The following is a 24,924-nucleotide window of genomic DNA, read 5'->3' on the forward strand; positions in this document are numbered from 1 at the left end:
CAATTATTGAGCCCCTACTGTATACCTAGTATAACTAGTTCTGTATATCTGTATACATACTGTATATCTACTGTATAACTAGTTCAGGAATGGGCACATGACTCAGGCCTGGCCAGTGAGACTTCATCCTGGGACTGTGTTGGAAAATTGAGCAAGCGAAGTGCTCTTTCCTACTGAAGCTGCCGGGGGCCTCCGGGAGAAGGGCTGCTTGGAGGGGAAGCTCGCTCAAAGGAAAGCAGATCTGAGCACCTAGATCCAGCCATACCTGAATTCCCTTGAACTTCTCGGCTACAGAAGCCTATAAATTCCCTTTTCTGGCTTAAGCCAATTTGAATATCTTCTTATAACAGAAACGGACCCAATTAAAACAGTTATTATCCCCGTTTGCCCACAGCACCATGAGGTAACCTGCTGCCATTTGCACACTGGTCACTTAGTGCCCAGTTGCTGGGATTCAGGCCCGGGTCCGGCTGTCTCTAACGGTGATGGTCTCGGAGAGAGTTTTAGGAGTTGGAGTCTAAGAGAAGCAAAGTGGCAGGCCCTGCGAAGGGTCGGCGGGGAGAAGACGAGCTCAAAATGCAATTTGCAGAGGCTGAAATTGCTCGCTGAGCCAATCTAATTTGAGATGGCCCACGTTGCAGACAATCTCCACAATTTCCTGGAACCCTCGCTGCTCACCTCAGGGCCAGTCTGACCGTGACAGTTCCATTATTAGGTTTGGCAGGACTGGGATGTCACTGTACCCACCTGCTAGATTGAACAAGGAAATGGGGGGAGGAAAGTGATTTCTCTCCCCTCACCCCCAGGGGAGCAGCTTTTCAGCGGCCATCAGGGCTTTCCGTGGGTGGGTTGGGGGGAGGGGCCTCCGGGAGGCCAAGGCCTCGAAGGAACCTTGACGGGTAATCATTCCCCAGAGTGGCAGGTGAGCCATGATTAGCGCTCCGGGCTCGGGAAGGAAGTGGCCCTGACTCTGCCAACTCCCTATGACTCCAGTCTGGAAGTTGCTGGAACCCGTGCAGGTGAGCTGAGGCCTCTCAGCGCTGTGGGGTCCTTTTTCTGTTATAGCCCAGGATCCACCACCAGAAGACCCTTCTGGATTGTTCTTTGTTCAGTGGGCAGACATCTCTGCTTCTATACCAAGAGCTCTGAGGGCGGGAACCAAATCTCATTCAGGTTGGATCCCCAAAGCCAACACAGTGCTGGCACATTGTAGGGACCTAGTGCATGTTTCTTGCCTAATTGGATAAATTTTATATATATATATATATATATATATATATATATATATATATATACATAAATCGATGGGGAAGGGGATGCATGGGCCAAGGAGGCCCATCCTCAGCCTTGGGAGTGCACTATGGGATGGGGTCACCTACTCCAGGGTGAGCTGGGGGTGGGATGTTCCAGAGGAGTCTTGGGGAGACGTCCTGGAGAGGGGGATCTGAGCTGGGCCCCCAAAGGACTGAGAGGATTTGGGAACCAGAGGGAAGGGGAATGTATTCTAGATGCATTCGAGGCGTACCTCATACGCGCCCAGTGTGTGTGTGTGTGTGTGTGCGTGTGTGTGTGTTTGCTTAGAGACTGGTGTGATGGGCCTTATGGGGGCAGAAATGAGATTCTATGATTTCAAGGGACCCACGAGTTCTCCTAACGGTCCTGGGAGAAGGTGTAATTGTTCTCACTCTGCGGCTGAGGGAACCGAGGCTCAGGGAGGTGGGGTGATCCGCCCTCGGTCACACAGCGGCAGAGCCAGAATCTGACCAAGGTCACGTCGCCCACTCTCACCCCAGCGTATCTGGGGAAGTCAGGTCACCTGTCCACGGAGGTCTGGGGGAGTCGGCTTCTGTGTACCAGGGGAGGCTCTGCAGAAGGGGCCCTTCGGGACGCAGCCTTCTCCCAGGGGTCTTTCTTGAACCGTTGGCAAGGACCAGGAAGACAGCTTTCAGGGTCAGCTCAGGGCAGCGCGGTGGAAAGCTGGAGACCAGCGGATACACGCCCGTGGTCCAGCCCCGAGTGCAGACTGACCTTTGAGGCATAACACAAGGCTGGAGGCCGTGTCAGAGTCTGAGTCCCGACTGGCTTGCGCAACCCCTGCCCAGCCCAGCGCCTCACCCCGGGGCTGGGAGGCGGCCATGCGCTCTGGGGGTGGGCACAGGGCCTCGGAGGTGGGAGGGCAGGGCTGGGGGAACCAGAGTGTGCAATCAGGTCCAGGGAGGGGTAAGGCAGCCACGCGTCCCACGTGGCCCAGAGCAGTCTGTTAATTCTGTAATTAAGAGCAGTGTCCCCTCAAATGTCCTGGCTTGGACGGCCATCGTGGGTCACCCTAAGGTGGGGTGAGAACTAACACTGGCCGGGCTCCTTCAGTGCCCGAGGCACACGCAGCCCCCCGTCACCGATCCGTCACTAGCACCCTGGATCCCATGGGGCTCCTCCGGCCCCGCCCACTGGCAGGTGACAGGCGCTAGTCCCAGAGGCTCCCCGGGCCAAGCGCAGCTTCCTGTGGGAACTCGCACCGCAGGATGGAAAGACCCAGTCCCAAGGGCGTGGACACCTGCTCCAGCAGGACCGCTGGCCGGAGATGAAGCTTCACAGAGTTTCTCCTTGGCTTACGGCTGGGGGCAAGAATTTCGTTGTGTTTGAGGCAAAACAACAATGACAACAACAATAATCAACTTTCAATAGTGTGTGGTAATTACTGAAGGATGGAAACTCAAAATAGATGCTCTTTGCTTAGCCGGGCAGGAGGGAGGATTTGGAACATTCGAGCCGGGGCCCTAAGCTTCGTGCAGGGTGGGGTGTAGAGGCAACGGCCAGGGGGAGAGGGGTACACGGAGCGAAACCGGGAAGCCAGAGGGACCCTCGGCCCCAGGGACGTGCTGGCACTTAGGATGTCCCACGGCACACGGGATGGGGCTCAAGGCAGTTGCCACACTACCAGGGATAAAGGACGAGGAGCCGGGGCCTTGGGGACGCACTGGAGACACGCGGGGCCTGGGTGCTCTGTGATGCTTCAGGAGGAGCCCGAGACAGCAGGTGGGACTTGCTCCCAGCTCCTCACCCCGCCCTCTGCCCTCCGCCACCCAACTCCCCAGAGGATGCTGCAGTGGACAAAGCCTGCCCTCCCCTGGCCTTGTGATGTCGGATGCGACTGTGGGACTCGTGTTGGCCAAAGGAGCATGGGGAGGGGTGACAGTTGCCCATTCTGAGCTGAGGCCTTAAGAGACGTCCCTGGCTCATGTGCCCGCTGTTCTTGCATCCCGGCCCGTGGGCCTTGAGAAGAACGCGAGACAAGACGACCAGACAAGACGGTGCCCCTGAGAGATGCTCCCCCACCCCCCCCCCCGGGGCAGCCCTGTGGCGCACGCAAAACCGGGAGCAGCTCCGCCCTACCAGGCAGCCGAGACCCGAGCCTGAGAAAGAGCAGCGTGTGCTGCTATCAGCCCCTGAGATGTTTGAGGTTGTTATGAAGGAAAAGCAAAGAGCAAAACAGAAGGAACTAACGCAGTCACGCAAGCAGATTTCACAAGGCAGTCCTTTTCCTGGAAACACCTGTCAGCGTCTCTCGGCACACCCCGTCCCTCGGAGCTGCTGCTCTGGGAGGGGAGATTATTCTCCCGCAATCAGAATGGCTCAGAGCAAGACATAAAGGGGCCTGGTTAATGTCAGACGACAGTCCCTCTCCCACCCGAGGAGCACAGAACCTCGCTCCCTGCTCGGGTCTCCCCCCGATTATCTGTGAGCGACCAGGGGTGGGGGACTCGTGCTCAGGCCTCCGTCCACCCTCAGCCGTCCACGCTGCCCTCTTCGTGGACTGCCGACCCCTCCGGGCCATCAGTGGGGCCCGTCACCCCTGCCACCGGTGCCGGGGTCCCCGGGAGCCTGCGCCCTGCTGAGGGCTGGGGTCTCTCCCTGTCGGATAGGCAGTGACCCCAGAAGGCCCCGGGCGGTGCTGGGTCGGTGGCCCGCTCTGGAGAGAAGGACCCGTCCCCACACTGGATGTGACCTGGGCCCCCACACAGCAGGGCTTGGGTTTGGGGCCTCACGCGGCCTCTCATGACACAAACGGGCTCCGGTCCTCACCCCTCTGCCCAGGAAAATCAGAACCCTGTCCCGGAGGCAGGGAAGGGAAAGAGCTTGATAAACACCCCTGCGTCCCCCATCATCACTTCCGTCTTTCTGCCCGGACGCCTGCCTCCTGAAATAAACTCCCCTCCCCTTTATTCCAACGCATTTAACTGAGACCAACACGTACTCAGGATGATGCCTAACTACCCACTAAAGAACAGGGACCCAGTTCCAATCCGCCCAGAACACCTCTGCCCATTTAACAGATGGAGAAACTCATGCTCAGGGAGGTGCCACAAGTTGTCCAAGGCTGTGCAGGTGCTGAGGAGTAGAGACGGGGTGGGGTGGGGTAGGGTGGGGAGGGGTGGGGGGAGCCCCAGCCCCATGCTTCTGAAGATCTTTTTTCCTCCAAAGCGTCTTAACTTTTCCTGGAGAAGAACCCTTGAAGTCTGGTGTTTGCTCGTAAAAGTCACGTGGCTTTTGCAATCTACTCCACGATCTCTCCATCTCGATTCTAATCCAAAAATATGTTTTATATCCCTTGCCACCTGAGACCAAAAATAAATAAAAACTAAGTGCCTCTGCTTATTCTATGGTTTCAGGCGCCCCCTCTGGTACAGGGCAGACCCCCAGGGTGAGCTAGCCCAGACTGAGCATCCTAGGAAGACACAACACACTGTCTGGGGATGGGGCAGAAGGTGCCAAGGGCAGAGGGCAGGCACGATTGTCCTGAGGCTAGAGGTTCCGGAGGATTGGACTTTAGGGGGAAGGGGGGTCGTCTGGCTGTCACCCGCCAGCACCAGATGCAGAGACCAGGATATTCAACTTAGAAAACCAAGGAGCATATCCTGGATGCTGACGCTTCCATTTTACAGATGGGGAAAGTGAGGCCCGAAAAGGGAGGGCAACCTGCTCAGTCACCCAGAGAAATGGCAGCCAAATCTGAGCCGGAATGGGGTCTCCTCATGCCCAGTCCGGGAAGCCTGACTCCTTGGAGCCCAGAGTATGGAGACCGCCCTCCCTCGTCCCCCAGTCCCAGCCCTCGGTGGCCTTGCTCGTATTGCTGTTGACCAGAGGTGAGCGGTTATGGGTTCTGTTGTCCAGGAGCCCGTGGGTCATCAGCGTGAGGAAGGAGAATGGGCCACCTCCCCGGGCCCTGCTCAGGCACCTCCAGGCTGTGTGACTTTGGGCAGCAAACACGTCTCTGAGCCTGCGTCGCGTCAGCTCTGAAACGGGGACAATAATAGACGCGTAAGGTGAGGACTGAGTGAGATGGGTCAGAAAGGCACCGACCACGGAGCCCAGCAGAGTGACTGCTCTGCCTGGGTCACCCCTCACTTTCCTTACGACTTTGACTCTTGTCATCACGGTCATTCCTGGAGCCAGATTCGGGCTGCGGGAGGCTCTGGACAGAGCTTCAGAGCCAGGTGATCTCGCCTGCTCAGGGCCCAGGGGGCAGCGCCTGAGTCAGGTCCCCGGGCCCTCGAGGCAGGGAGCAAAGTCTCAGTGCCAAGGGCAGAGGGGCCCAGCGTGGGGGGAAGGCCCTGCTTTGAGCTTGGCCGGTAGGGCCGGGCCCCACCAGGGAACCAACAGAGATGTGGGTCCAGCTCCTGGTGTGGCATACCGCTCCCTCTTCCACCGCTTAGAGCAGCCACGCATGCAGGGTCATGATCCCCAGGTACACATGGGGAAACTGAGGCTGGGAGAGGTTACACCACTGGGCAAGCTGGTGAACCAGTTAGCCCGGTGCTCAGTACATGGTTGGTATGTGTTATTACTCTAAGGTAGGAATAGCAGTGGGCCTTCGTGAGCTCCTACTGTGCGCTCCAAAACAACAGTAAGGCTTTGCCCGGGCTCTGTACCCAGGAGGCCCAGCTGGTGCTGGAAGCCAGCCAGTGTCTGGGCAAGGGTCATCGCTAGAGGGTCACCGAAGACAGGCTCTTTCCTCGTGGAAAGTTTGCTCCGTCCTCTGTTTCCTCATCCAGACTGGGCTGGGGTGGGCGGACATACCCAGGTCAAGGGCCTACTGTGTGCTGGTGGGTTGCATTGTCAAACCTCACTGAACCTTCCTGCAGCCCAGGGAGGGCATATCATGGCCCCTGCTTTGCTGGGGAACCTGCTGCAGAGCACACAGCTGGGCTGGGGACAGCCTGCACTTGAACCTCGTGAACTTGGTCTGGGAGGCTCCGTTTGCCCCTGGGCTGGCCTCTGGACCCTCCACCCCTGACTCTCTCTGACGGTCTCTGCTGGGGGAGATTGACAAGGAGTGGGGGCTTCCTGGAGGAGGTGGGTCCTGAAGGACAGGTGAAACCAAGGACCAGGGTGCAGTGGGGGCTGGCCAGGTTCAGAGGCAGGTGCAGCCAGGGGCAGAGGAGAGAAGGCTAGCAGGGCTGGGTGGAGGAGGGGCTGGGAGCGCCCTGCAGAGGGTGCGGCCTCTGTCCTGGAGCTGGGGGACTGGGGAAGTGGTGGTACTCAAGCCAGGAGCCTCAGAGAGACTGAGCTCTAAGGACCCCGGGCCTGGTTCCACCTCTCAGGGGAACTCTGTGGCCTGTCTGGGTCTCCCTCCTGGCCTCCAGCGGCGCCTGGACAAAACTGATTGGATTCTTCCTTCCCCCTCCTCCTTCTCCTCTGCCCACGGTCTGTGAGTCCTGGCCGGAAGTAGTCAGGAGCGGCCAATCCTGGACCCCGCTATAGATCATCACGGAGGCATGATAGCACTTTAAGGGGTCCCCACAACACTGGAATGGAGGGCGGCCACGGACACATCCATCCACACATTCATTCGCTCACCGTGCTGCGAATTACGTACCCACGGTGTGCGGGGCACTGAGCTCCTTCCTTTGCAGCGGCCACCGCTCCTGGCCAGGCAGCACTCGCTCTGTGGCGCTCTGGTCCTCCCGCTAGAGCCCGGGAGGGGAGGACCACTCCTGACCTCGTTTCACTAGTAAGAAGTTTTAGACTCAGGGGCCTGGGGTTCCTCTCCAGGGAAGGTGCTGGAACAGTCTGGGAAGCAGACAGGGAGGCCCCATAAGTGAGGAGAGGGGGTGGGCAGGCCTGGCTTGGAAAGAGAAGAGCCCCCTCCTCCAGACCACCCCTGCACCCCTGCCCGCCAGGCCCTCTGCCTCCTCAGGCCCAGCCATGCCTGCTGCCTGCTGGGACAGGGACCAGAGGCTGGGGGTGGGGGTGCATGTGTGCATGTGTGTGCACATGTGTGTGTGCACACAGGGGAGGGAGGGAAAGACGCACATGCACACACATGCGCACCCACAAAGACATCAGAGAACCGGAAAGATTCCAAGAGAGACTCCGAGGGACACGAAGAGTGGATCAACAGCAAGAAGATAGAGACTGGGAAAGACGGTGGGAGACCCAGGATGAGACGGAATGGTGGGAGAGGCCAGGAAACGGGGAGAAAGAGAGAGACCAGGGAGGGAGAGGGTCCTGCGTTCGGGCAGAGACAGAAGCCCCAAGAGGAAGAGGGGCCGGGCAGGGGCACTGCCAGGCCCAGAGGTGACAGGACCACAGGAAGGCAGGTGAGCTCTGCCAGCACTCATGTTACAGGACGGGGTGGGGAGTCCCCGTGGGGTAGGGGATGGGGTGCCGCGGATGCCGACCTAAGGGCCCCCCCATTGGTGGGTTCCCCACCCCTGCTCTTGTACCTTCCCCCTACCCCTAACATCAGTAAGGCTCAGCTCAGCCACCTAAAGGGTAACACGAGGGTAGATGACATCATTCAGGCCACTGGGGGGTCCCACATGTGATGGGAAGGGGCTGGGGGCTTTGGGGCCTACGGAGTCAGCCTGCTGCACCCTCTAGCCTCTCTGGGCCGGCCCTCCTCTGCAAGGGCCAGTTAACCGTGCCCCGGGGGTGAGCTCGGTGAGGTGCAGGCCCAGCAAGCACTGGAGGGACTAGCTGACCCCAGTTAGTAGTGTTACAACAATCATCTGGTCCAAGCAGCCCCATCATATGGAGGAGGGAAACTGAGGCCCAGAAAAGGCAGGAGCAGGAGGGAGGCAGCAGGAAGGAGCCCAGGCCTTCCGAATCTGCCCCTCGGTGCTGACCCGTGATGGGTCTCAGCAGCACCAGTCCCTTCCCTGAGTATCCGCAGAGAGCCACCTGCCTGCCACCCGCCTGCCCCAGATCATGACCGATTCTGCCCAGCAACGTGAGGCCTTCTCATGAGCCCTCAGAGGTTCTCAGGTTTCCCTGAGGATATGAGCAGCAAATATGGGGTGGGGGGCTGGAGAAAGGGGGCGAGTACAAGGAGGGATGAGCGGGGAGAGACAGAGGCCACCAGCACAGAGAGAAAAGGAAAGAGATTCGTGAGGTGGGGGGGGGGGGAGAGAGAGGAATAACCCCCCCCCCCCCCCGCCCCAACCCCCCTGCCGCTGCCCCAACACACCCATCCAGACGGAGCTGAAGACAGACAGATACAAGCCAGGCCGAGGGGAAAATGGGGTATGGAAGCACAGAAGGAAAAAGGGACACAGACTGCAAGACGGAAAAAAAGAGAGGGAGAGATTAATACACAGAGAGAGAGAGGGAGAGAGAGAGAGAGCAGGAGAGGGGCAGGAGCCGGCAGCCTAATCATCAGAGGCTGGAGCTCACACATTTCTCCCCCTACCCTTCTCCATCGCACCCCCTTCTCTCCGCCACCTCCTGACCTGGCTCACGAGAGCCCGAAACGTTGGCCCCAGGTGACGGGTGAATTCTCCCAGGCCCAGCGGCCCGGCCCCCATCTGCCTTAAGCCAGAGTGCCCTTGACACAGAGAGTGTTAAGGAGTCCTCTGCACGGAGCAGGGACTTCTTCTCCCTCTTCACCTTGAACCTGATGCCCTGATGGAAGGAGAGAGACCTGCCCCCCTCTGCTCACCAGTCCCAGGCTTCAGAGTCACTTGGTTCTCCCTGCTGACTTCTGAGCCACGGGGGCCGGAGGCGGGTGCAACCTGCAAACCCCAGCGGGCCTCTGTCGGGCGCCCACCGTGGGCGAGACGCAGCCCCCACCCCAGGGAGCCTCCACCTGAGAGGCGGGCACCCCCGGCTCCAATGCCCCTTCCTGCGTACGACTATGGTGAGTCACCTGACATCTCCAAGCCTCAGCACCCACCTCCATGAAATGGGAATAATCGTGGCTACCTCTCACAGGGGCTCCTACAGCTGCGTAAGCAGAAATGGAGGAGAGCTGCTGACTCCCCTCCTCTTCTGAGGGTAAAGGGAAAAAATGAAAGAGGCCAAGGGCCAACCCCAAGTACCCCAAACTGCGTCCCCAAGAGCTCTGCCTGGCTTTTTCCAGCACGGCGGGCCTTTCCGACGCAGGGAGTCAAGGTCCGAAGCATATCAAACGCCCCCATTCCGGCCTATTGTCTCTTGCCACCGTTGTTTCATCCTTCGCGCGGAGCAAGGTTGGGAAGACGGTGCTAATTTAATTTGCCAGAATGAATAAAGATAGGACAGTATCGGAGGGTGATGAAGCGAGGGGAGCTCGTAATTCGCATCCCAGTGCCCCCTCCACACGCCCCATCTGGACGCCTCACGCCGGAGCTGATTAAGCCTGAGAGTTTCTGTCTATTTCCCTCGGACTCTGGCACTGCGGGAGGCTGGCAGTAGTGTGAGGACGAGGTGTGTAAAAGGGCAAACGAGATTAAGGGGAGGGAGGAGCAGAGGTCTGCGGGTCCCCTGGTGCCCGCGGTCGCTATGTTGGGGTTTGGGGGTACGCAAAGAACATCTCCGTCAAGGACCGTGTCATGAGACACCCCCGGGGCTTGGAGTGGGGCGCGGGTGGAGGGTGTCAGTGGGTGTATTTGCAAGAGGGTCCGTCGCAGAGTCCAAAGGCTGCCCTTCCAGGCTGGGTCTGAGAACAGCTGAGATCAGACACTCGCTGTGTTCACGGGAGGGTGTTTCTAGAGCACACAGGGGCACCCGCGTCCTGTGCGCACAAAGGCTTTTCATCCGTGCACACAAGGATTTGCGTCATCAGTGAGACAAGGCGTGTGTCCTCTGAGCCACGGGCACGGCTTGTTGCCGGGGCGTCCCCAGCAAATCGCCGCGGTCCCGAGACTCCGTGGCCGGGCCTGCCAGGGCGGACTCTGCGGTTGCTTCCTTCGCGTGCCGTCGGAGGGGAGAGCGCTGGGTCTCCCTCCGACCCCTGTGCTTGGGGCGTGGTGCTCCTGGGGTCCCCGGCAGAGTGGAGAGAGAGCTGAGTCACAGCCAGGGCCGGAGTCACGGGCAGGGTGCGGGAGCTGGGAAGGCCGGGCCAAACTTGGGCTCAAGCGCAGGTCGCAGCCTCTGAAGCTTCAGGGAGAAGAGGCAGTGAGGCCGATGGGCACTGGGTGATGAGTCAGGTGTGAGACGGTGAAGGGGGATGGGAGGTGGTGCAGTCCTGCGGGGCTGGGGTGCCGGCAGCCGGAAGGCAGGCCTCTCTCGGGCCGAGCCATGGGCTCCTTGACCTTGCAGGGTCCAGGCCACCCTGGATGGTGCAAATGTGACAGAACCTCTTGTCAAGAGCTCAGGGGCCCCCAGAGACTTGGGGCTCAGGAAGCCCCTGCACAGAAGCCGGCCACACAGCCTGGCAGGCAGAGATACTGCAGTCTAGACGGGGCCGGGGCCTGTCCCAGCTCGCACCGTGAGTCAGGGCTGAGCCGGACCAAAGCCCAGGCCGCCCGCAGAGAGCGAGGGACACCCTCTGGCGCCTCCGTCCCACGGGGGCATCAGCTTCTGACAACATCACAGCTCAGGTCTCCCTCTGAGGAGTCACTCCCGCCGGGTGTGCTGTCTCAGGAGGCCCCTGCCAGCGGCTCCCCGCTCCCCGGAAGGGCTGTGCCGGCCCCTCCCCGTCAGCCCCCAGCGGGTCAGTCTGGGACCAGGCAGTGACTCTGTGTGACGGGGGCGGGGTCAGCAGGCAGCGCGAGGCCCAGCGAGCCTGGGGGGGAGGGGGGGCCCGAGGGAGACAGGTGCAGGTGCCAGGTGGACGCGGCACCCCACTTTCCACTCTTCCGCGGGGACGAGCCGGGTGTGGGGCGAGCGGTCTGCCCCACGCACACTCCTCTGTGCCCCGGGCCGGCTGTCTCACTGCTCTGAGCCAGGGAAGGGGATAACGACACCAGCCCCCGATGACCGCGGTCCCAGGACCCAGTGATGTGCCCTGAAATACGCACCACGCCCGGCCCAGAGACTCGCATGTGAAGGTCCCAGAGAGACAGGGCTCCCTCCTGGCCACCCCCCGGGGCAGGAATGTGTGCTCCATGGTCACACTTCTGGGACTTGTGCCCTGCTCTACTGTTTCCTGGCTGTGGGACCATAGGAAGCATGGGAAGCCCCCTCCCCTTCCCTGGGCCTCAGTTTCCTCATCTGAAAAATGGGGATCATAACAGCACCTCCCTCCAAGTCATGGTGAGGACTCAGTGAGATAATCCTCGCAGAGTGCCTGGCACAGGGCTGGGCACAGAAGAGGCACGGATCAAAGGCAGCTGGTGTCCCCTCGAGCTGGGGCTCTGCAGGGGCCTTTTATGTTTTCCATTTTTTTTTATTGAATAATAATTGACACATAATACTGTATTCGTTTCTGGTGTACAACATAGTGATTCTATTTTTTTTTATTTTTTTAATGTTTATTTATTTTTGAGAGAGAGAGAGGAGGGAGGGAGGGAGAGGGAGAGGGAGAGGTGCAGAGAGAGAGGGAGACACAGAATCCAAAGTAGGCTCCAGGTTCCGAACCGTCAACACAGAGCCCGACCCGGGGCTCGAAGCCATGGACTCATGGACGGTGAGATCATGACCTGAGCCGAAGTCAGCCACCTGAGCAACTGAGCCACCCAGGCGGCCCAGTGATTCTATTTTTATAGACATTACAAAGTGGTGACCACAATAAGTCTAGCTGCCATCTGTCACCGCACAAAGCTGTTACAATAGGACTGATTATATTTCCTACTCTTGTACGTTATATCCCTGTTAATTATTTATTTCATCACTGGAAGATTGTACCTCTTAATCCCCTTCATCTCTTTCGTCCATCCCCTCCGGCAACCATCAGTTTGTTTTGTCTATGAGAGTCTGTTTCTGTTCCATTTGCTTGTCTCATTTGTTTTCTAGATGCCACATGTAAAGGGTGATCATACAGAGTTTGCCTTTCTTCAGCTGCCTTATTTCACTTACCATGATACCCTTCTAGTTCCATCCATGTTGTTGCAAATGGCAAGATTTCATTCTTTTTCTGGCTGAGTTATATCCATATATCACATACATCATTTATATATCATACATGTCAGATATATGTATCATATCATGTCTCCTTTCTCCATTCATCTATTGATGGACACGAGTTGCTTCCTTATCTTGGCGACTGTAAATAATGTTGCCATAAACATAGGGATGCTTATATCTTTTCAAGTGGGTGTTTTCATTTTCTTCAGATAAATATCTTGCAGTATGTTGTATTTTTAATGTATTGAGGAACATACCACAAAGCTATAGTGATCAAAACAGTATGGTCCTGGCACAAAAGCACACACAGATCAATAGAAAAGAATAGAGACCCTGGAAAGAAACCCATGTGTACGTGATTGATTAATCTACAGCAAAGGAGGCAAGAATATACACTGCGGAAAAGACGGTCCCTTCAACAAATGGTGTTGGGAACGCTGGACGGCCACATGCAAATGAATGAAACTGGGACCACTTGTTTACCTTACACAAAAACAAACTCGAAAGGGATTCGAGACTCAAGTGCAAGCTTGAAACCATAAAACTTGTAGAAGAAAACTGGCAGTAAGCTCTTTGATGTGGCTCTGAGTGACATTTTTTTTTTTTTTGGACCAGTCTGCTCAGGCAAGGACGACAAAAGCAAAAATTAACAAACGGCACCACATCCAACTAAAAAGCTTTTGCACAGCGAGGCAAACCACCACCTAGTGAAAAAAAAACAAAAAGCCGTCTACGGAATGGAAGGAAATATTTGCAAATGATATACCCCATGAGGGGTTAATATCCAAAATATATAAAGAGCTTACACGGCTCAATAATACAAAATAAACCATCCAATTAGAAAATGGACAGAAGACCTGAAGAGACACTTTTCCAAAGAGGACGTCTAGATCTCTTGGATGTCTGTTGGCCAACAGACACATGAAAAGATGCTCAGCATCGCTCAACATCAGGAAAATGCAAATCAAAACCACGATGAGATGTCGCCTCACACCCGTCAGAATGGCTGGTCACCTTTTCCTCTTTCTTTTCTTTTTCGTGACAGTGTTTCTTGTTCATTCATGCGGAAGATTCATTAAGAGCGATGAATCTAGAAAAGTCACGAACTCTTGAGAAGCTATGACTCTGTAAAACGTATTTATTTTCAGCATAAGTGAGGACATCGACCATGGGGTGATTGTAGAGCAGGCAGAATTATTTTGCTTTGAATTTATTTTAGGTCTGCCCACGTGCACCTGCTTCTGGCTGTTCCGCTCAAGGAAGAGGTGCGGGTTTTGCTGGGTCTGTCAGCCCTGACTGGACCTTGGAAGGTACTCAGGTAAACTCCCACCTGGACCCTGTCACCTGCACGAGTGGGAGGCTGATGGAGACCTCAGTCCTGGAGGCTCCTTCCTAATTCCCATCTGTCTAAACACAGACCCATTTCCTGGCCAACTCCGTCCTTAGTCAGGTGACCAACTGCCTGGAATTGCCCAGGACTGACAGCATTCTCAGGAAAGGCAGGGGCCCATCCCTGGCCTCTTGAGGAACACCAACTTCTGCGTTTCAAAATCCACAGAATCACAGCATCTTGGGGCTGGCCCTCCTTGATCCTTGATCTTGGCATTGACTGATTACCTGCTGTGTCGGGGCCAGGCTTATGATCGGGCACGTATCCACAGCCATGCCCAGGATGAATGTCCCCTCTGCCCACTTTGCCTCTTCCCTTCTCTTGCCCTCCTAGGAGAATCTTACCTTTGTAGGGGGGTTCCAGAATTGGGGGGAGGGGCACAGAATCAGAAGTAAGAGTGGAGAGAATCCAGGAGGGTGAGTTAAGCTCTGGAATGAGGGTTGGGGTGGTAGGGAGGTGGGGGGCAGAGGCGGTGGCCGGTCAGGGGGCGGGGGGCAGGACGTGGGCTTCCAGCCGGGGGAAACAGCCCCGGCTTTGCACAACCCTTGGGTGGCTCCATTCCTGGGATTCTCGGGGACCCGACTCTGCTGGACCTTCACCCCTCAGCCTGCACCCCTGTTCTCTTCTCCCACCTCTGCGCTGGTGGCTCTTAATATACAAATGAATTCTACACATTGGGCTCCAGTTGGCTGGGGAAGCTGTGCAGAGCCATGACTTTGGAGGGGCTTCTGGCTTCTACAGGGAGAACCCCCCCCCCCCCGACACCATTCCCCAAAGCCGCAGGTGCCCAGGGGGTGGGAGAAAAGAGCATGGAGGCAGAGCCAGGCAGGTGGCGTTTGCACCCAGTTCCACCCTGCCTGGCTGTGTGACCTTAGGCGAACTGCTGCCCCTCTCTGAGTCTCATCTGGGAGGTGTGGGAGGTGACACACACTGACCAGCCGGTAGCCGGACTCTCAATAAATGTTAACTTGATTACCGCTCTTAGACCACCTTCTCCTTTGTTACTGGGGCATCCACAATATTTCTGGTGCGGAGTGAACTCCCACAAAGTAAGCACTGTTCTTTGCCGTTATTCTTCGCTTCTTTGTTAATGCAGTGCGTATTTTTCCTACGTTCCCCTGTGCTGGAGAATCCCCTCATTGCCCTGTCCTGGCCCACAGCAGCCCTTTGAGGACTCACAGCATCTGCGTCCCCGCAGAACAGGATAACCTGACTACAACTGGTCACCCAGCAAGTCCAGTCTCAGCGAGGTGCCCAATTCGAAGAAACAGTCCAGCAGCCAAGAATGATCTTAGAAGGAATTTCAGTTTTTATTTCCATCTCTCAAAAAAAAAAAAAAAGAGGGGGGTGGAGGGGATCCCGTTCCTAGCCCGGGCAGCTCTCCCCAGCATCGCCATTTCTCACCATGGAGGACGGCAGAGCCTGTCGCCAAGCCAAACCTCCACGCGTATGCTTGCCAGGCTGTCCCCTCGGCCTCCTCTGTGCGTCACCAGCTCTGCCTCCCGGTGATGGATCGAGGGCCTGATGTTCCCAGCCGTGCACCCTGGGTGCGGCCCTTTCCCCGCCAGGAGCCACTCCCGCGTAAAAGGGGTCCCCGCCGTGCACCCCGCAGGGGTCGTCGATGACCAGAGATGCTGTGAAGAAGCCGGAGCTGGCGTGGGGATCGGCATCCTGCCTCCCAGGGCCTCCAGGTCACGGTGAGGCTGCCGCTGTCCCGGTACGCATCGGTCTGGCTGGGGAGGTCATGAACCTGAGTCCGCACTGTAGGCCACGCCCCCTCAGCAGCCGCTGGGGACCTTTAACCAAGGGGTGATTATGATCTGACTTCTATAAACTCAGCCTCCTTTGCCCTACACCCTGACCAGGGGCATGGGGGTGGGGAGCGAGGCTCAGCCCCCCACTGCATGAGACGGGGGTAAAGCTGCCATTAGAAACAGTGCTGTGTGGCTTTTGGGTGAGGTCTTGACCCTCTCTGGGCCTGAGTTCCCTCCTCAAGGAAACTCCTTCCTTCACAGGGCGTGGTCAAGCAGCCCAACCTCTCCCGGCCTCCGCCTCCGTTGCCTCATCTGTAAAAAGAGGCTGATGCCCGGCCTCCCTCATGGTGTCACGGTGAGGACCAGAGTGGAGGGTGCGGGTGAGAAGCTGCACCCACCGTTTCTGGCACCTTCGCATCGTGAGAATGTGGCGCCGGAATCGGATCTTTCCAGCCCGGCGGCAGGTTCGGGGTGACCGAGGCCACCCCATGTGTGGAGCCCGGGACTGGGTAGAAGTCAACTGTTGCCCATGTTATCTGAACAGTGAGTTCCGCTCGTTTGTTCGTTAATCCGTTCATGCCCTCAACAAACACACACTGACATTTCTTCCACTGCCAGATGCTGAGGACGTGAAAAATGAGACTTGGCTTCTGACCTGGACATGTTCACCGTGTATTGGGGCGGGGGGGGGAACAGACCAGGGGATCGGTAAGGAGGGGGCCCCGGGCAGAGACAGAAATAGCCTCCGCCAGGAGGGCTTCACAGAGAAGGGGATGTTGGGGCTGGGTCTGGAGGAATCAGTGTGCAGGACTGACGGGGAGGGGGGGGCGTCCAGGCCGCGGGGAGAGGGTGCCCGGCTAATGTCTATGCCTCTGCTGAGGCAGGGCTAAGAAGTTTAGACCGTGACCTGAGGATGTCGTGGGCCGTGGGAAGGGTTTCCAGCGGGAAGAGGGGAGAGTCAGCTTTGTGCGGCTGAAGATCGCCCCGGGGCAGAGTGGAGGGTGGCCTGCAGGCCACAGGCTTGCAGGTTGTTCCTGCACGGAGCCAGGGCACCAGGGGGATTCAGCCAGAGGACCAGGGAGGGGCCCAGTGGTCAGGACGGGCCCCAGGTCAGCATGGGTGGGAGCAGCACCCAGGTCGTGGGCTTGACGCGGCAGAACAAGGCTTCTCCAAACTCCCAACTAACTTCAGTGTCTTCCCCGAATGCTACAGCCGCACGGACAGGCAGGGCTCAGCAGCCATGGAGCTGAAGAGCTGGGATGAAGGGAAGGTTCGCCAGGGCTTTGCCACGAGGTGAGAAAGGAAGGAACATTCTGTCAACCAGAACCGGCGCAGGGAAACCTGACGGGACTGGAGAAATTTCCTCCCACCAGAAAGTCGGCTCCGTTTCCATGACACCTTTGTATTTTATAAGAGACCACGTGACCGTTTCCGCGCTGGAAAGCCATGAATGGAAACTTCCAGCGGCTGTTCTTCTTCCAGGCACTAAACCGTGGAGGAAGCTTCCGTCCCCAGCTCGCTAGTGCCTGAAGGTCTACCCTTGGAGCGTCATTCCTAAGGCTTGAGGCTTTGTCCTTTATTAAAATGCCAACGACTGCACAGAAGTCATGTCTTCAACACAGACGCATTTTCATTAATTCAACGAATATTCATTGACTTCTTGGTGGAAGCCAAGCAGTATCTAGAGGCTGGGAATAGAGAGATTAATTACGACTTGTCACGGGGCGCCCGGGTGGCTCCGTCGGTTAAGCGGCCGATTTCAGCTCAGGTCATGGTCTCACGGTTGGTGAGTTCGAGCCCCGCATCGGGCTCTGTGCTGATGGCTCACGCTGATGGCTGATGCTCTGGCTGATGGCTGCTGGAACCTGCTTCGGATTCTGTGTCTCCCGCTCTCTCTCTGCCTCTCCCCGGCTTGTGCTCTGTCTCTCTCTCTCTCAAGAATAAATAAAACACTAAAAAAAAAAAAAAATTTAATTACGACTTGTACAAGCCCAAACCTTCAAGGAACTGGCAAACTCCGTGTGTACTGGGGGCAGGCCAGGGAGATAACAGACACCCTGACCATAATGGCGCGGCACGGCAAGTTACGGTGGTGGGGCCGCCAGCAGGGGTGACCCATTTCATAGTTGGAGCTGAAGCAGTGATCTAAAGGATGAAGGGCAGGTAGGGGTGGTTGAGAATCCTAGTGGGAGGGCACGGCCAGGGCAAAAGAATGGGGTCATGAGCCAGTATGGTGGCACATGGGGATGACATGCAACTCAGCAGGCTTGGACTTCAGGCAGGACAGGAGAGGTGCGACCGGAGCCACAGGGCGGGCTTCTCATTGATTGGATGAAACGTCATCACCAGAGGTGGCTTCTGTCACAGCGCTTTGCTCCCTCTCTTGCTTCCCCCCTCACCTCCTCCCACCAAGCCCGCTGCCCTGCCCTTAGGGGAACCGCCCTGTGCTTCTCTCAGTCAGGTGGCCAGAATGACCCATCCCCAGCTCCAGGGGTGGGGCCTGGTTGGCTTACGTAGTGTGGCCCCGCCCATCCTGCCGGTATCTGATTGGCTCAGGAAAGGGCAAGTGACCCAGCTCAGGCCAATGAAAGGCCAGATGTTTGCCAGGGGTTCTGGGAAAGGGCTCCTCCTCTCTCCTCCAAGGTTGCTCCCAGATACTTCTGCCCTTTCCTTCTGGCTCCAGGGAGGGAGGGTGGCGGGGGCCAGGGGTGAAGACGACATGGGGAGGAGGCAGAGAGGAGAGAATGTTGGAGAAATGGGGTCTGGGTAGACCTACCCCTGCTGTTCTCAGCTGAGCCAGCAAATTTTTTTGCTTAGCCTGTTTGTTGTTACTTTCAGGTGAAAGTTTCCTCACTGATGCCGGGCATTTCTGGAGGACAGCATTGGGTGGAGCTGGAAAAGGAACGGTCCGAGGGTGCCTGGACCTGGATGGGGCGGGGTTGGCCAAATCCTTTCCTTTGGATTCCACCTCCAGGTACAGTTCTTATCATGAGTGAAGCTCTTTCCCCAGGAAACATCTCCTGACCCCTAACACTGGCAGGGCGCTGGGATGGCAAGTCCTGGTCGGACAGGCCAGCATCAGCAGTCCTGGGTTTTATTCTAACCCATCCTCTGTCGGACTGTAAGGCCCAGTGGAACCGCACACCCTCTCTGGGCCTCCATTGGTGATTCATCCGCCAGCCCCCAGACGGAGCTCCCCAAGGGCAGGGTGAAGGCTCCCCAAGCCAGCCCTGCAGCCCTAAGAGCAGGTGTCAGTGGGGCTGTTGACCAGTCGGTGTGGGAGTTGCATTTTCCCGCTCTAACCTCCCAAGGTCAGGACCGTGTGTGACGCTGAGAGGGACCAGCTGCTCTTCCTGTGTCCACCCCCAAGAGCCTCCTGGAGACCCCAGCCCCGTGTTGGCCCAGCAGGAAGAGATGTAACAGGAGAATTAGCATGCAGGCCGCATGGCGGAGGCCTCAGTTCACACAGAGTCTCTAGTGCTTTGGAAGGTGCACTGAGCCACAATTATACTGCAGGGTGAGAAAAATCCCCCCCTCCCCCCCTCCCCCCCCCTCCCCCCCACCCCCCTGCCAGAGCTCAGCCATGTACTTTTTAGCTGCAGCTGACCTGGGCAGCCAAGCTCTGGGATTCTCTGCTCGGTCCGCTCATTAGTGGGGGTGGAGAAGGAAGTCATAATGAGGGCCCATGCCTGGGGACAAGACTCAAAGAATGAAATAAATCAGTGGAGGCCAACCCAGAATTCTTCCCTTAAAATAGCAGAGCCACCGCTCTGCCCTGGTCGGGGGCATGGGCTGCATCAGAGTGCGGGACACATGTCTGCATTCACAGGCCGGAGCAGACAGGCCAGGCACGGGGAGACAATGTCTCTGGGTCATCTCAGGTGCCTCAGCAGGAAGTAGGCAGAGCACAGAGGGGGAGGGCTTCAAGCGGGGTGCGGTGGCCTTGGGAGGGTTATAAGGTTAAGAGTCTTCACGGAACATTCCATCACTCATTCCTTCGTTTATTCACTGTCTCGCCTCACCAGCACAGAAATTTCCGGTTGCTGGTGAGGAAGGTGACCACAAACAGAGAATCCCACGAAAATATATAATGGCCCAGTTGTAATAAGGATCATGAAAGCAATTAAAGAGGATTGGAAGATGTTAAGGCAGACATAATCGACATTTATTGTGCGTGTATCTCAAGCCTTACAGTAAGCCAGCAAGGAAGGGGCGATCACAGGAAGCTGAGGCTCAGAGAAGTTTTGCAACTTGTCCAAGGCCACCCAGCTTACAAGTGGCGATGTTGGGACCCCTGACAAGTTAGGTCTGTGTTCCTAGGACCACACAGGAGCGCCCCTCCCTCTTGCACCCCAGCCCCCGCCCCAGGAGAGGGTAAGTCCGCGGTGGAGAAGTCCAAAGTACCTCCTAACAGGATCGGACCTGGGGACTCTGGCTTGGCCCTGAGAGTGATGTTCTTCTGCATGAGACCCAGTCTGGAGCTGTATTTGCCATCTAGAGAAATTGTCCCAACTCAGCGGCCCCAAAGAATCAAGAGAAGGTGGGCCTGTTAGGGTAGGCTTTGCTTTCTGGCTGCGGGGAGTCATGTGGCTCACTCAGTGGCCAGTCCCCTGGAGGCAGGAAAATCGTAGAGCCCAGCCTCCAAAGAGCAGATTGTCGGCCTTCCGTAGCCGAATCCCAGAACGGCTTTCAAGGAAGAGAAAGTGTGGTTGGGTTTGTCTCCCGCCTCTATCTCTTACTAGCTGGGTGATCTCAGGCAAATGACCCAACCTCTCTGAGCCTCTTTTCCCTCCTATGTGAAGACTCGCTCATCACCAATATGGAGCCTGGCTATGGGGCACAGCATCACGGGTTTCCCCGCCCCCTTCACTTTCAGCTAGACCCCGTGGAGCCTGGTTTTCCCATCTCTGCCCCTCTGCTGAACCATTCTAGAGCCCCTACCCATGGTGAGTCAAAGCAGTGAACCGAATCCAGGCTGAGATAAAACTAACTGGAGAGTGGGGAGGGGCCCCACAGTGATGGACCTCTAGCTGGTTGTCCTGGGAACCTGCATGGATGCTCGTGGGGACACGATAGGCTCATTCCCGTTGTGGGCTGGGGGACCCAAATGGCATTCGCAGTTTGGGCTAATGCAGGGGTGGGGAGATAGGGGAAGGATAAGTCAAGAAAGGGACAGATTGGAGGTGATTCGCTGAGTGTTGTGTCCACAGAGTCAAGGCTGGACAACCTTTCCTACCAGCTCCAGCCCCATCTTACAGATGGGGAAACTGAGACTCAGCAGGGGGACAGGACTCGCCTAGACCATGCTCCCCGTTGGGGCAGAGCTGGCACCAGCAGCTGAGGGCCCCCCACCTGTCACTGCAGCCTCCTAAGGGTGGATCCACACTCCCAGCTGGCGATACTCAGCTCCCATCTCTGGGCGCTTCCTGGCACCCAGCCCCGCACTAGGGGGTTTTGCTGGCATTTGCTCAGGGGGTTCTCTTTTGACTCTCCAGGAAGGGCATGGAGACGACAGGGTGTTTGAGGCCAGATGTGAGTGGCAGGCAGACGCAGAGTCTTCGAAGGGGCAGGGGCGGAGGAGGTGAAACTCACAGCCCCACCTCGAAGCTTCACTGGCGGAGCCGGGAGTTCAAGTGCATCACAGACCTTATCTTGTCCCTCCTCACACCAGCCTCCAAAGGCAAGGATTGCCCTCACTATCATGCAGATGAGGGAACTGAGGCCCGTGACACTTGTGCGACATGCCTGAGGCCACCCAGCTGATTCCCTGTCTGAGCTGGGGTGCTTGGCTCAGGCCAGGCTCTCTGCCAGGTGTGGCTTGTGTGTGTTAACTCAGTCCACACAACCACCTAATCCGGGAGGGACTGTCATGATCCCCATGGTACCGATGAGCAAACACCAGCACAGAGAGGTTCAGCGACTGCCCCAAGGTCTCAGAGCTTGTCAGTGACAGAGCCGAGTATCAACCCCGGGGCCACCCGATGTCAGAGCCGATGCTTCAGCCAAGGGGCAGCAAAGCTGCCTCAGAAGCTGGTAAATGATGGGGCAGGGCTCGAACCGCTGGCAGCCTGACTCCAGAGCTCCCACCCTCTCTACCACCAGACGCGAGAGACTGAGGAGAGAGGCCCAAGCCTGGGCCCCAGCCAGAGCCGGACGTGCCGTGGCAGGCATCCAACTTCCGGCCCGGCCAACGCTTTGGAGAAGGGCCAGAGGCAGGGGAAGTCTCCCAATCAAGGCTTTCCCAGAGCTGGTCCTCAGGCAGCCCCGGGGCTGGGACCAGTCTGAACCTGCTGAGTGGAGGACGACAGTGAAGTCTCCCCAACCCATCCCAGAACAAGGAATCAGACTCTCCTGCGGTGGGGCTCAGAGACCTGTGGTTCCGAGAGCCTCACACGTGATTCTGAAGCAGCCTTCAGACCCCAGCTACCACCTGGGACCCGTGGCCAGAGTCCAGCTTAGAAAGTCCGGGGTATCAGACCCTATAGAGAAAAGTGACAACAACAGCCACATGTTGTATGTGCCAGGAACATAGCCTGTCGTCCCGTAAGCCTCATCTCCTCACAGTGACCCATGAATGAAGGGGACTCTTGCCAACCCTTTTTTCAGATGAGGGAACTGACGATCAGAGAAGGAAGAACCTGCCCGGGTCACCCAACCGGTGAGGGAGAGCTGGGACTCATACTAAGCCTGGTCTTAGGCCTTCCTCCCTTCGTCCCTCCCTCCCTCCTCCCCTCTCTGCAGGAGGGCCTGGGGTGGCACTGAGAGAGGGAGGGGGCTCCCACCCAGAGAACTCAGGAAACAGCTTTTGCCCCTCCTTCTCCATCCAGCTGAGGCCAAGCCCCCTCTCCCGCGGTGAGATCATCTCTGCTTCATTCACCACTCATTCCATTCGCCAAGCTAATAATTAGAAGGTTCTGCTCCTTTGATAATCTCTCTTCAGCAAAAAAAAAAAAAAAAAAAAAAATGGGGCTGGGTCAAGGGTAGAGGTAGAAGACAGAGGCCCCATCCCATGCAAGCCACCCGCATTGTGTGCTAGGAGGCATCTCCAGAGAGGGCTCTGCTCTGTGTCCTCATCTGTAAAACTAACTGGGAAGGGTTGATGAAAAGCTTACGAGAGATCTCACATGCGAAGGGCTTAATGTGTGTGGCATACAGTAGGTGCTCAATCAGTGCTGGTAGCCTTCCCCCAACTCAGGGGACGGCGTGGATGTTTACGCTCTACCTAGGGAATGGTGACAAATGGTGAATGGTGTAGGGCTGTGTGAGCAGTGGTGTGGGTGGGTGTGGGCATGTGTGTGGTGTATATGCTGTGCGTACCTCTGTGGTGTCTGAGATCTGAGGGTGAGGCTGAGAGGAAGGGGGTGCCGGGGGCAGGTGGGGACATGGGGAAGGGAGTCAGGGGCACGCTCAGAGAAGCCCGGGGCTTGTGCAACCCTGGGGAGCCTCAGTGAGAGAGAGGGAGACACAGACTCTGAAGCAGGGCCCAGGCTCCGAGCCATCAGCACAGAGCCCGATGCGGGGCTCGAACCCACGAACCGCGAGATCATGACCTGAGCCGAAGTCGGATGCTCAACCAACTGAGCCACCCAGGCGCCCCTTGTGATGGTTTTTTTTATTTATTTTTTTAAGTAGGCTCCACGCCCAGCATGGAGCCCAACGAGGGGCTTGAACTCACGACCCTGAGATCAAGACCTGAGCTGAGATCAAGAGTCAGACACTCGACCGACCGAGCCTGGCACCCCTTCTCGATTGTTGTAATATGAAATAAAGGGCATTTTGTTTTTGCTCAACTTGGAGCGAAGTGGACACCCTAGAAGATGTCTCAGTCCTCTGTTCTGCCTCCTGGCCTCACCCGGGAATGCCGAGCCGTGAGCGGTGGAGCGAGGAGGGGCGTTTTCCAAGGGTGTCACCTTTACTCCAAGATCTAGGAAAATGCCCTTTATTTTGTATTCAACATACCATGGATAAGTCCTAGAGGATAAAGTTGCATGGTTTTGAAATATCATTCAATTGGGAAGTTCGAACAACAAGTATGCCGGTGGCTGGTGGCTTCAGTCTCTGCCTCCTGACACCCTGGGGACACAGAAGCCCTCCCTCCACGTGAGGGGTGCCCCAGGGGAATCCTCTGGGAATCCCTGATTTTCAGGAAATGAAGGAGCAGGAAAAAGAGCAGAGCTGTGATTTGCTCTAGTGGGGGTTGGGGGGGGGTGGGGGGAGGGTTCAGAAAACTGTCCCCGAAGAGGGGCTGGAGGTGGGGACACTAGAGACCCAACAGGATGCTGTGGCAATAACACAGGTGAGGGAGGAGTGGGGTCTGGGAGCAGGAGGGGACAGAGGGGACCCAGGAAAGGGGAGGGAAGGATATCCTGTAGAAGAGCCTCTGCACTTAGGGAGGGAGGACTGTAGGGATAGGGGAGGGAGGAGTCCAGTCTGCATGGGGGGGGGGGGTTTAGCCCCGAGTGTCAGCTGTGGGCGGGGGCAGCCAAGTTCAGGATCACAGGAAGAAGGGCGAGTATTTATTCTGCAGAGAAGGGGAGGGTGGTGGAGGGGGCAAGGCCCTCATTGGTGTGAGCGCCCATTTTTACTCAACGAGGACAGATGGTGCCGATGAAATAGAAAGGGAAACGTTCTACGAGGCCAGTATTAACCTGATACCAAAAGTTGCCGTAAAGAAAACTACAGAACAATATCCTTCATGACCCCACGTGGCCAGTGCCCGTCGCCCCCTCGCCCATCTAAATAATGGTCACCCCCCCCCCCGTCTCCACATGTGACCGTCATTTACTCGTCGTTGACCTTGACATTTCTTCCAGATTGTTCTATCGACGCTAACGCTTGCCTTCGACTTATCGTCACGATAATCGTTATCATCACCATTGGACAGTGAACCCCCGACCGAACTCTCCCCTGGAACGGCTGTTATTTACAAATAATTCCTGTTCTCACTAACATCGTGACAAGGAGACAGATGCAACCTGTTCGGGCTTGGTGGTCTGGGAATCCGTCCTGCTGCAGCACCCCGCGCACAAGCCCCTTTGTCCTCCGGTCCCCACGGTCCGGTCCACAGGGCGGGCTCCACAGCCCCTCCCTGAAGGAGGGGAAACCCTGCGCGGGTTTGCCGCTGCTTGCTGGCTGCTGCATGCTGGGAACTTGCCGACATCACCATCCGGACAGTGTTCACGGCAACCCAGGGTTCGGACCGGCCAGCGACTTGACCAGAATCCTGCAAATACTGAGTGACGAGCCAGCCACTGGCTTCGGGTCTTTCCCATTCCACGTTTTTCACCGACGTATGGGGCCATAAGTGCTCCCTCTTCCGTTCCTCCTCTCTCCTCCCCAGCTCTTCACCCACAGCCCAGCACCCCCAGCGCCCCTTGGACAGGCAGCTGGGGATCTGAGATGCCGTGTCACTTGCTGGGACTGTGAGAGGAACCTGGCTTTGGAGACCCCCTGACCTCACGCACCTGCGCCCCCAGGATCCGTAGTCCACCCCTGGTTTGGGAACCACCTGTC

The 24,924-nt window shown here is 57.2% G+C and overlaps 1 long non-coding RNA gene across 2 annotated transcripts; it reads left to right on the forward strand.

The window, feature by feature from the left end:
• The first annotated feature begins 18,167 nt into the window (after window positions 1–18,167).
• Window positions 18,168–24,681, forward strand: LOC109255333 (uncharacterized). 2 transcript variants are annotated; one of them, XR_002075181.2, is made up of 3 exons: window positions 18,168–18,385; window positions 20,288–20,357; window positions 24,225–24,681. It is a non-coding gene; the product is annotated as an uncharacterized LOC109255333 (long non-coding RNA). The 2 variants fall into 2 exon arrangements; XR_002075182.2 differs by lacking the exon at window positions 24,225–24,681 and adding an exon at window positions 20,907–22,281.
• Window positions 24,682–24,924: the final 243 nt, after the last annotated feature.

The sequence above is a fragment of the Panthera pardus genome, unplaced genomic scaffold, assembly GCF_024362965.1.
Source record: "Panthera pardus isolate Hobbes unplaced genomic scaffold, ASM2436296v1 HiC_scaffold_11, whole genome shotgun sequence".
Lineage (NCBI taxonomy): Eukaryota > Metazoa > Chordata > Mammalia > Carnivora > Felidae > Panthera > Panthera pardus.